Source organism: Propithecus coquereli, unplaced genomic scaffold (genome assembly GCF_000956105.1).
Source record: "Propithecus coquereli isolate 6110/MARCELLA unplaced genomic scaffold, Pcoq_1.0 Scaffold158, whole genome shotgun sequence".
NCBI classification, from domain to species: domain Eukaryota; kingdom Metazoa; phylum Chordata; class Mammalia; order Primates; family Indriidae; genus Propithecus; species Propithecus coquereli.
Window position 1 is genome coordinate 2,795,353 of NW_012140302.1, and position 7,036 is coordinate 2,802,388.

A 7,036-nucleotide genomic window follows, 5' to 3' on the forward strand; every position below is an offset into this window, starting at 1 on the left:
GTCCCCGGGTCGTCTTTTTCTCCCCTTGCACTATTCCACGATCCCAGGGAACATCAACTCCGGAGAGCGCCCTCCGCGCGCCTGGCTTTCTGCTTCCTCCGGAGCTCCCTGCCGTCGCCAGACCCCGAGTTTCCCCCTTCCCCCGGTCTCGGTCCCGAATCCCGGAAAACACGCCCCCTTCCCCCTAACCCCGTGTCCGCGCCGCCCACCCCCGGGCTGACCCGCCCCCCCGCCGTTATCGCCCCTCGGTCCCCCTCGCGGTACCCCATCGGCTGTTGGGCCCGGCGCGTACGCTCGCCTCGAGGGGAGCGGGCAGATGCCGGCTCGGCCCCCGCCCTCGGCCCCCTCCCCGCGGGGTTCTGGCTTCACGCACGGCTGCCCCGAGCTGCTCCGGGCTGCGCGAGCAGGTTCGTGCCGCAGCCGCCTGGCGCGCCCCAGCCCCGCGCCCCGGGGGAGGAAGGGAGGGCGCCCGGGGCGGGGCCGTCCGCGCCAGCGCCTGCTCTGCCGGGCCGGCCCTCCGTCCTGCCCGAGCCCCCGACAGCTCCAGCCGTCGTTCTCTCGCCTGTCTGTTCTGGGGGCGGTTCCGCGCGCAGTTCTTGGGCTTGGCGCTCGGTGGGGAAGTGCAGGTTAATTACTGCCCTGCACCCACCCCTCGCCCAAGTGAGAGGGTGCTTAATCGAGCAGGGAAGGGGACAGGGCCGATGCAGGCAGGCCCCAGTGACACCTCTGGGGCGTGGCCTCAGGCCCCTGCAGCCGCCCTGGCCAAGATTCCACTGGCCCAGACCTGGCACTCTTGGGCAGTTGGGGATGAGGTGGGAGGCTGGTCTCTGGTTTCCTTTAGGGGCCAGAAGCGTATGTGCTCAGTTCAGAACGCAGTTCTTGGTGCCCTGCCCGGGAGACGGCCCCCAGGCCCTCCCTTCGGGGAGCTCACAGTCTGGGGAGAGACAGCCAGCAATAGTTAACTGGCCGGCCTGGAAAAGCAGCGGAAGGGGAAGGGTCGGTCGTCTTGGAAGCCCAGCCTGGTAGTCTGACAGTATGCTTTTACCATGCCTCAGTTTCCCCAGCCCCAGGAAAATTAGCAACTCTCTTGGCTCCCTTCTTTCTGCCAGCCGCCTGGTTGCTGGGACAGGGAGAGCTGGGAAACTGAGGGTGTAAGTGAAGGGCAGGGCTGTTTGGGGTGACTCCATGCTCCCGGAGGGGAGCCAGCATGGCTTACATTAGAAGGCCTGTTCCAGCTGCAGTGTTATGTTGTCCTCAACCCAGCTCTGTGAGGTGGAGCCGAGTGGGGACCCAAGTGTCTTGCTGATGGGTCCCATGGAAGGGGGCACAGGGGATGGGGCAGGGGTCATCTCAGGTGAGCACTGGATCCAGCAAGAGCCAGCTGGACTTTTGAGGGGTGATGGCCCGGTGACTCACAGTCAGAGGTGGGCAGGGGTTGACTAGGGCAGGCAGGAGCCCATCCAGGGTTCCAAGATGGTGGCAGTGCCCAGTGCCCGCATGCACTGCATCCGGCCTCGGCAGCCTGCTTCTGAAAGCTGAATAGTAGGTGGGAGGGGACTCCCACCCCTCAGGCCTGGCTGCCCTATGAGGGTCTGGCTTCTGGCCCTGGTCCCTCCTGGGGCTCTGTTTATGGCTGTAGTTGCATCATTAGCCAGAGTTTATAAGAGTTACTTAGCACCTGCCCCCACAGGGAGTGGCTCAGACACCCCCTGGCTTCTGTCTCTTCCTTTTCAAAGTCAACTTGGTTTCTGCCAGCAGCAGGGGTTTCCCCAACCACAGCTGTCATTAAAGCCAGGTTGGGCCTTTGTCCTGGGGATGGAGGGCAGTCAGCACTTGGGGCCCAGCTGGGGCTGCCCTGGAGATGACTGTGGAAACTGGGTTGGCCTCCTCGGATCGGAGGGAGGGAGTTCAGGATACCCAGAGCTGCCAGAAATGTCCACATCCCAAGATGCAGTGAGTGTATATGCACACTGTAATGCGTCTGTCCTCTGAAAGGAGGGAGATAAAAACACTCACCTCACAGGCTGTTGTGGGGATTAAGGGAGGAGCACTGCTGGTACATGGTGAGTATGTGATGTGGCTCTTCGGGACGGGGTGGGGTTTGTGTAATGAATGTGAGTTTGTGTGTGTGGTTATGAGATTGCAGGTATCTAGGTCCATGTGTATAGATGACTTGTGTATGTGTGTATATAAGAGTATAATAATAATATTAATATATTAATAGAATATGTTATGTCTTCTCTTTATGCTATACTAGAACAATGTTATAATAAAATTTGTCATACACTAGTTGCCAATATTTATTGTGTATTTACTCTTTAGAGTGCAGTAGGAATTATTGTTTCCATTATACTGATTCAGAGAAGTTAAGCAAGTTGCTTAAAGTCACACAGCCTGGAGGTGTCAGGACTGGGATTCTAACCCAGGACCACTTGACTCCAGAATCTGCGTTCTCAATCCCTAAAGATCACTTCAGGGTTTCCCAGGAGTTCTCTCTTAAAAGGTGGGGGTATGGTGGCCTGGGGACCTTCTTTTCCCTATTCAGGGTTTCCCACCCTAAGTAGTGTGGGAGCTTGCTGAAACTTCTGCCCCGGGACCACACCTGTCTCCTGGCCTCTCTTCTGAGCTGCCAGCATGAGTGACCAAAGGAACCCTGACTCGAACCTGTCTTGACTGGCCAGGGGAGCAGATGGGTTCAGACAAGCCTTCCTGAGCCTCTTTGGAGACCTCAGGTGCTCGGGAAGGGAGGGGAGCACCCTACTGACAGCCTTCTGGGTGCCTGGCTTTGTGCACAGACTCCACGACCATTAGCTTCCACTGAAGCCTTGGGTAGTGCTTGTTCAATCACATGTGGAGAAAAGGCCGTGGGGACTCTTGGGTGAGAAGGGGACGGCACTGAAGGTCGTAAGAGCACTGGGCCGGGGGTCCAGAGACCCTACTCTGTCTTTGACTGGTTGTGTGGCTGGGACAGGTCCCTGCTTTGCTCAGCCTCAGTTTCCAGATCTGTGAGCCTAGATCATCTGTGGGGTCCCCTCCAATGCGAACCTTCTACAGATCTTTGCCAAAGGCACCAGAGCAGGAAAGGCTTCAAGAGGGACGGGTATGGGTTGCGGGGGGCATTTGGGGGATACTAGAGTCCACGGGATCGAGCTTTGGCTAAAGGCTGGCCCTGGTGGAGCAATTTTTCTTGGGATGTCGCCATGGCCACCACGCATTTAGCACTGGGCCAGTGCAACCTGGTCAGGGGATTGTTGACACCATGGGCTCTGGTGCCAGGCCATCTAGCTTAGAGTCCCAGCTCTGCCACTTAATACTGCATGAGCCTGGGCCAGCTGCTTAACCCCTGTCTGCCTCAGTTTCCACACCTAAAAAGTGAGGCATATTGTAGCACCTACCTAATAGTGCTGCAGTGAGAGCTAAGTATGTTGACGCATGATGCACATGCAGCACTTAGAATGATGAGTGTAATTAACTCACAACTCATTTATTTCTTTATTTCTCACGTGCAAGTGAGGAAATAGAGGCATGGAGGGCTTCAGGAAAGGAATAAAGATCTGTGGGTTGCAAGTAGGCCTCCCTATGTGTATAATGTCCTCTAATGTAACACTTTATGTGGGGCTTTGCAGGCTCAGTGGCCCGAATCCCTACCACTCCCTGCTGTACCACACCCAGGTTGGTCTCCTCACTTAACAGGACAGTGGAGGGCACTTGGCAATGCCTGCAGCATCTCTACCACCCCTGCCCTGCCCCTTGGGATTCCATGGGCAGCATCTAGCCTGGCCGCTGACCACCCACACCTAGCTGTGGCTCTCCCCTGCTGTCCTGCTGCCTGCCCCTTCTCCACTCTGCGCCAGAGATATGGATCCCCTTGGCTGTGATGTCACTGAGGGCTGAGATGAAATCCTAGTGATAGGGTAGGGTCTGGGACTTACCATGCACACGGGAAATGCTTTGCTGTGGAGTGGTGGGGCAGTGGGTGAGAGCAGAGGGTAGCTGAGAGGGACAGAGGCAACAGGCAAGTACATCACTGGCTCTTTCCTGGCTTTTAAGTGTGGGCATAAGGAGGAGAAGAAATGAGGTCTGGCTACCCCCATCTCCTAACCAGCTTTCTCTGGGGAAGGCCACCTCGTTGGCTCTTATGCATACAGCAGAGGTCCCAAAGTAAGATGTGATGCTATGGGGCTTTGTCCGGGAACTCCGCCAGACTCTCCATCCAGAAACCCAGGGTCCATTCCCTCCTCCTAGCCCTCCCTTACTCCCTCCCTATAACCCAAATCTTCCTCTCTGTCGAGGCACACCTTTCCAGGATACCAGGGGCACTGTTCCATCTTACCGCAGCCTGGCTGGATGTTATGATCACCTGGGGAGCTCAAAAAATACTGTCGCATCTGAATCTCTGGGGGAGGGGCCTACGCATCGTTACTTTAAATTCCCCAGATGATTCCGATGCCTTTTCTCTAGAGCAGTGGTTCTCGAATTTGAGCACCCGTCAGAATCCCCTGGAGGGATTGTTAAAACACAGATTGCTGGGCCCCCTCCCAGGGCTGCTGATTCAATAGGTCTGCAAATTCCGTGAGGTCTGGAATTTAAGTTTCTGACAAGTTATCAGGTGATGCAATGCCGCCTGTCCCCAGAGCACACACACTTTGAGGACCACTGTCTTAGAGGCCTGTTGCTTTGCAGCTACACTGACTGCTTTGGGTCTTTTAGGCCTGTCTCTTTTTTGAAGGCAGGTACCACTTCTGAGACCATCTGGTGTCCCCCTCAGTCAGTCCTCTCCCCTCCCTCCACCCTCTGCCCCACCTTCCATTAAACTGACCTCTGTTCAGCTTTGTGGTTCTTGATCTCACTCCCTGGGACAAGTGCTTACGAAATACTTGCTGGTTGATTAAGGCAAGGTGAGGTGGACAAATGAGGGTAGCACTAGCTGAGAGTCCGTACTGTCTTCCGCCGATTGGAACACAGGGCAGGGGCTGAAGCTGCTGCAGAGGTACTTGGAGGTAAAGTAGCATTGTTGGAATAAGGGGGGCTGTGTCCAAAGTGGACCCACACTTTGTTGATGCGAGGCTGTTGAAAGGCCTAGCATGTTATTTTACCTTCCCACCCATGGTGGGCATGTATTTGATCATGGTTTGAATCATATTTCTTAATAGTAAAAATGATGAAACACACACAAAAAGAAAGCGTTCCCTTTTCCTTTCCTTGGCCAGACTGGAGATGTTGGGAGGACAGGTGGAGGCTCCCTGCTGGAGGTGGTGGTGTCTTCATCATCTTCTAGAAGGTCCTGGGTCTTGAGGCAGCAGAAAGTCGTCAGAGCCTGGAGGCTCGCCCCTGGGGGTGTCGGGGTGGAGTTGTCCTTGGAAACCGGAGGGAGGTGGGTGGAGCCTGGTGGAGGCAAGGTGAGATGGTGGCAGGCCTTTCAGCCCTGGGGGGAGGGGCTTGGAGTCTGAGCCAATCAGTCAACAGGTGAATGGGACGCGCCCACATCAGCACCCTGAGGACAGGGATTTGGTCTGTTTTGTTCCATGCCATATCCCCAGTGCCTAGAAGAGAGCCTCGTGTACAGTGGATACTCAGCACATCTTTGTGGGATGAATGAGAGAATGTGAATTGAGCCCCCATCATGTGCCCAGAAATGAAGACACAAAAAAACACTTTACCCACAGTCTCTACTCTGCAGGAGCTTCACCATCTAATGCCCAGGGACATCGCACACAGCTCGACAAGGCCCTGAGCTCTCTGCCTTGTTCCCCCCCAGTTCTACCAGTGGAGCTGTGGGTGGGGCTCCGGTTTGTTTTCTCCTGTTTGCCAAGGGAAGTCACAGCCTGTCCTTTGCCTTGTTTATAATTGGTTTGGGGACAGCACCTGCCCCAGTCCCCTGCAGTCCCTGAGGGGTGTGGAGTGGCCAGGAGGTGACACACTATACTGTCTACCCTCCGCCACCTCTTGTCCCCTCCCGGCTCTAGCCAGGTGCACTCAGCTGCCCTGCCTGGGTGGTGCTGGCTGGCTCGCTTCGGGCTGATTGGAGCTGTTGAGCTGGGGGCTCTATGTTGTTGACAGGTGGGGACGCAGGCCCAGGGACCCAGCAACCCATGGCCTTCAGTGCCATCTGAGTCAGTGGCATGTACTGAACACTGCGTGGCACTATGCTGGCCAGGTCGGGTGGGTGAGAACAAGAACGTTGCTTCTCCCTCAAGGAGCTGATGGCCTAGCCAGGGAGTCTCGGTAGCGGCCGAGGACAGAGGAAGGCAGAGTGATAGGAGATAGCATGGAATTAGGTACTAGATGAACATAAACATGGCAGCATTTGGCTCTTTGCTTCCTCGAGCCTCTCGCTAGCACGGAGACCTGGACTCAGTTTAGGCTCTCAGCCCTCCCACCATCTGGGCCGCAGAAAGGGCAGCTGTACTGGTCCCTGGGCCCTCCCACCTGAGAGTCACCTCTGCAGGCCCAGGAGGCTTCGTTTCTGGACAAGTCCTTCCTTCCTGGAGGACTAGAGGCTGCTGAGTACGAGGGAGGCCCTGAGCCACCCACCTGCCACGTGGATGCCCTGGGGCCATGGGGGGATATGGTACTAAATCAAACCTGCCTGCTGCTGAGCCCCCAGACTTGGGCCTGAAACCTGGGGCCAGTGTCTCTGTTCTCCCACCTCTAGCACCTTCTTTCTTCCCTCTTGTTCCTCTCCCCCCAGCCCATCTAGTTCCGTAGCGTCTGGAGCACTGGCCCTCACGGTGCGCGTGTCTCCCTCTCCTGTCCTGTCTACCCTTCTCTCCATCCTCTTTATGTCCTTTTCTGCCCCCCTCCTTCTTTTGATGTGTTCAGAGGGTGCTGAGACCTACCCCCCAGCACCTTCACCAGAGTGAGCCTCCAAGTCCTGCTGTCAGGGGCCCACAGGAGCGGCCCAGGGGAGGGTGAGGTGGGTGTGCAGATCCTCAGCCTATGCAGCCCCCATTCTTGGCCGGGCAGGGTGGGAGGTGAAAGAGGCTATGGTGGCTGGCTCCTGTGGGCTGAGGGGCAGCCAGCTGCCTGGCCAGCT

The 7,036-nt window shown here is 56.6% G+C and overlaps 1 protein-coding gene across 1 annotated transcript in view; it reads left to right on the plus strand.

The window, feature by feature from the left end:
- Positions 1 to 1,732: 1,732 nt before the first annotated feature.
- TFEB (transcription factor EB) overlaps positions 1,733 to 7,036 on the plus strand; it is a 48,820-nt gene continuing 43,516 nt past the window's right edge. The window contains exon 1 of the mRNA XM_012640813.1: positions 1,733 to 2,063. The gene's annotated coding sequence lies outside the window, so the exon portion shown is untranslated. The remainder of the gene's footprint in view (positions 2,064 to 7,036) is intronic.